At 40.7% G+C, this 4,967-nt stretch overlaps 1 protein-coding gene across 1 annotated transcript in view; it reads left to right on the top strand.

The window, feature by feature from the left end:
- The first annotated feature begins 4,025 nt into the window (after nucleotides 1-4,025).
- KIF18A (kinesin family member 18A) overlaps nucleotides 4,026-4,967 on the top strand; it is a 93,162-nt gene continuing 92,220 nt past the window's right edge. Inside the window, exon 1 of the mRNA XM_017848579.1 lies at nucleotides 4,026-4,270. The gene's annotated coding sequence lies outside the window, so the exon portion shown is untranslated. The remainder of the gene's footprint in view (nucleotides 4,271-4,967) is intronic.

The following is a 4,967-nucleotide window of genomic DNA, read 5'->3' as shown; positions in this document are numbered from 1 at the left end:
TTTTCTGAAGAAAATGAATGAATGGATTAATTCCAGACTCCACAGAATTAGCACTGTTATCAATCCTCACTTTGGGAAATTTCACCTGTATGACTGACCCCACCAAAAACCATATGTTCTCAAAATACTACAAGAGGCATAAATCCCATTTAAATATGTCTGTCTTTCCTTTTGCAATTAAAAAAAAATTAAAAACGTTGAAAAGCTGATCACATGTAATAAAATACAAAGAAATACAAATATAATATAACATCAACAAGATGTTACCTTGAGAATATGTTAACTTTACCAAAGCTATAATCTGCAGAATTGTGTGGCAAATGTGACACCGAAAAAACGTGGGGGGAAGAAAAATGAGTGATCTAAGTAGATTTTTGGTTGCTTAGCAGCAACAAAATAGTCAAATTATTAATTATGCCTAAGGTTTCTGGAAAGCTTACAAAAGCTCAACTACCCTCTGATTTATTGTTTCTAACAGTTTACAAAATAATAGCTAACATTTATTTAGCACTTACTAAGCACCACTTACTACTATAACCACACTACATGCACTACCTCATTCAATCCTTACCACAACTCCTGAAATATTATGATTCCCATTTTATAGACAGGTAAAACAGAGAAGTAATTTGCCAAAGGCTACACAGCTAGAGAGCTGTAAAGCTAAAATTGTAACAGTCTATCCCCAGAGCCTGAACTCAATCTCCATGCTATAAACATAGCCCACTGGAACTATTTAATCCACTTATGTAATTTAATAGTACTTCAATTAAATTGACTATATATTTGTAATATCTCATAAATTAGATTCATTTTATTAAGGAATCGACATCTTATGGCTTGGCTCTGCTCCACTTAAAAATAACAGTATGCTGTGGGGTTCCCAGTAACGAACGTACAATGTATAGGCCTAAAAAGTGAAATCTGGAACAACCTACCCTGTATGTCTAGATTTTGATAACTAAAAGAAAAGTAGTGTCATCAATTCTAACATAGGAATAAGAACCATACCGGAAAAAGCAGAGTAGCGGGGAAAAAAAAACAAACAAACAAACAAAAAACGCTATCACTTGCATTTAATTCTTTTTCTACTGCATTCAGTTTCTATGTGTTTATTCAGCTATGGTCAAGGCACAAAGCCTGAATATTTTATTATGAACTAATTACCTGCCAACTTGGGTCAACCTGGAGAAAGGGTGACAAATAGTTCATTTTCCTCTTGTTTCCTGCAATACCTCCCTAAAAAATGGAAGGTGGGGGAGTGGTATGCTCTAAAAAAAATTATATTCTTCTCTTTTGTAGCCCAGTTTCCTACCAGATAACTTACAGCTCTCCCGCAGTCTGCTAGGAGCCAGCCACCCTAAATGATTCAAGATTAAGTTCCCTCTGGTCATAAGTAAGGAAGCAAGGAGTCAGGAAAGCTGCCTCTGTGATCTCCTAGTTAAGTCATTTAACTTTTCTCTACAAGCAAAGTTCACTTTTGGTTGTTGAGAGCACAAAATTGGCCAGATTACTCTTTTAATTGTGAAAACACACAGGTGAGTGATGCCCATGAAGGATACTCCCTCAAGGGCTCTAACAATTATAATCATTGCAGTCAATTTTCTCCTGCAAGGAAATCCTGTTTGAAAACGTAATTTTTAAGGACAAAAACGCGACGTGGCGGCTGGCACACAATCACTGAGAAAAGTGAAAGAGGTTCTAAGGAAAGAGAAAAATACACGCTTTTGCCTAAGAATTACACTGTGACGACGAAAAACTTTTCGGAAACTTCCAAACCCAGGTTGAAGGCGTGCTGAAGAGAGGGAAAGGGTACAGGGGCGTATACATCCTTTGCTCCGGGCGAATCCAGCGACCCCTGTGGAGTACCCCCAAAGGTTTGGTGGTTTCCAAAAAGAGTTCCCGGGACTTGGTCACCTTCTCCTCACCTGAGGCAGGAAGACTTCTCAGCTGGCCTCTAACTTGGGCCAGTGACTACCACTACGGTCCTGAAGAACCTGAATGTGCCGCACGTCTAGGTCCTGCCCCTGGGGGAAACTTGCAAGGACGGACAGATTGGGTCCACGTCCGCCCCAGCAACTCAGGACCGTCTGCCTTTGGTTCCGCTGCTTCCAGCCTCAGCTACGAAAGGGTCCTATTGGCGCTGGGGTTTCCAAACGACTTTCCTGGGGGAAATAAATAAGACCTCACTATTGCCATGTTTCAATTCACTTTTACTTTTTCCATTTTACTTTTTGGTCTGAAACAACTTTAAATCTAACTTTGAATTTATCCTTATCTCTACTCTTCGGTTTACAATGAAAGTACATTAAACTTGTGTTCTGATAACACAGCAGTTATACTCCAATTTTTAACTAGAAGTGGGAATTTCTGTCTCATTAGCTCTGTATGTTTAGAAATTACAAGACGCAAGGTGGCATAGTAGTGGGATTGATTGTAAAGTCAAAATCTCTCTGCTCTAACCAAATGTACAATTCCTTTAAAATACGGACCTCATCATCTGAACACTGCTAAATGGCAAGTGTAACACTAAATTTGAAATCTAAAGTACTTGGATTAGGTGTGAAAACATCTGTGGCACTGATAAACCTTATACAACGTGGATGTCAAAAAATACAAAATTTAAAACACTTCTATTCTTCACCAATGATCCATGCAATTTTACAAGCAACTGGCAAAATATGCATATTTTCAGACTGGATTAAGATAGTCTCTTAATGTCACTTAATCCAGACAGTATCTCAGAGACAAATGACTCAATTCTGAATTGCCTTGCTTGTATAGTTCAAGACAAAATTTTGTGTTAGGGATTTTCTGAAAACTTCAGTTTTCTCTCAGAAAAATTAAAATAACAGTACCTATGTCTCATGGGCTGTTTTGAGAATTAAATGAGAGACCATATGTAAAGAGACAAATAAAATACCTGGGAAGTCAAAACATAAAGTACTATACAGTGAGTTCTTACTGGAAATAAAGACATCTCGATTTTATTACCAAGCCCAGCAGCACACAAATAACCATTTCATTAGCTAAGATACAAGTAATACCACCAAAAATAAGTAGTAGCTTTATTGATCCTGTCTAGTGATCAGAAAGAATAATATAACATGCATCATATACAATACACAATACTCCCGATTTTCCTCAACAGGAAATAAATGTCCATAATACAGAGGTTTCCATACATTGTTGCATTTATAACGCTCTGCATGGGTAAGAGTCATCCTATTTATAAAGTGATATTGAATCAACAGAATATAAGCTCCAAGATGGAAGAAAGTTTGATTCTACAACTATTGTGTGTCTAAAATCTAAATAATTGCTAAATGAATGGATACAATAACAGTAATATATAGAACAATGAAATTCAGATACTGTTATTAAAAATAACCTGCCAAAGTTATTTTAGCAAATATATTTCCCATTTGTTCCAGGTATTTTCTCTCTTTTTAAAGTGTATATTCTGAAATAATATCTGTAACCTGGGACTTAAAAAAAATAACTTCACCTAATAACAAACCAAGCCAAAATCTTTAACTAAATTTATTGTGTTATGCCATCATTAGACAGAGAATGTAAAAAGTAACCAAACAGAAAATAGTTTCACAGTCAGTACTAATGGGAGTAGGCCTGGAAGTCCTGAGAAATGAACCCTGAGGCCTCAACCCAAAAGATCTCCAATTAATTCAGGTGAAGAGACCCCACATTTTGGCCCATATGAATGTGTCTGGAAGGAACAGGTCCCTACAACTTCCTGGAGGCCTCACTACTCAGAGAAAAGAAAATAAACACCCAGAACCCATTAATCCACACCCAAACTCCACCTCTCCCCCTAGCAGAGGGAATAGGCCAACCCCTGCCCGCACCAGTCTCACTCACACCCTGAACTCTGGGACCCGGCCCTGCACCCGCGGGTCCAGAGAAGGCCTGGTGATCTCAAGTAACTGCCTCCCACCGGCAGCTCTGGTCTAGCCCCGCCCACTTTGGCCACCGCCTCCGGAAACGGCCTCGAGGGTTGCCACGGTGACGAGAAAGCTAAGCGCTTCCCCAGCGCCGCCCGGCTGAGCTTCTTGGCGCCAAGCTGCCGCGAGCCGTGACAGCGTCCGACGTGATGACATCACGCGGGCGGCAGCCAATGAAACGAGGCGCTGAGGAAGGTGGCTTGGGTTTGAATATTGTAGTTGAGTCTGAAGCGCCGGGAGGCGGACATTAAAGTGAAGAGGTTGCGGTATCCCGGCTTGGGCCTGAAGTGAGCGAGCGGCGCATGAAGGTAAAACTGGACTCTAGGACACTGCTTTTGGTGACCTGTATTATTGGAAACGGAAGATCCTGCCGCTTCAGGTCTAGAAGACCAGGTGGGCTTCCTGACAAACACAGAAGCGTTGAGGGGTGGGTGAGGGATCAGGGTCCCTGGGGAGAAAGTGAAAGGAAAAAGGGATTCAGAACCTGCTAAGAGCACAGCACTGCTTGACCGTAATCCTCCACTGCTCAGCTGGAAGGGCAGGGATCCTCTTCCTTAAGTTCTGAGAGGAAGGTCTTAAGTTTTAAAGGGCATCTTGGCCCCTTTCCCAGACTTTGGCAGAGAACTTTAACTGTCCAGCACGTTGCAGTGTCAACTTTCTTCCGGACTCCAAAATCGGGCTGTTTTCTTTCAGACGCACATATAAGCGTACCCCTGGGTTACCTATCAAACGAGGAGTTTTTGTTCATCACTGCATAAGTTTTGTCTGACGAGCTTTAACTGTTAGTCTTGCACTGGTCAATCGGGAACCCCTCCCGAGCCCCAGTTGTAGATAGCATCAAGATAAAACTCGTTCTGCCTAACGGGATTGCCGAGGATCAGATGAGGTACGGAAGAGATAGTGTTTGGCAAATACTCTGCAAATGAAATTAAACTGTAAACACAGAATCCGTCCTATCGTCTGTTCTTGGTTTCCGCAGGACTTTTTTTTTTTTTTTTTTTTTTT

Source organism: Rhinopithecus bieti, unplaced genomic scaffold (assembly GCF_001698545.2).
Source record: "Rhinopithecus bieti isolate Rb0 unplaced genomic scaffold, ASM169854v2 scaffold_31534, whole genome shotgun sequence".
In the NCBI taxonomy this organism is placed as follows: Eukaryota; Metazoa; Chordata; class Mammalia; order Primates; family Cercopithecidae; genus Rhinopithecus; species Rhinopithecus bieti.
Note: the sequence above shows the minus strand (reverse complement) of the source record. Positions and strands in the feature narration are given on the sequence as shown.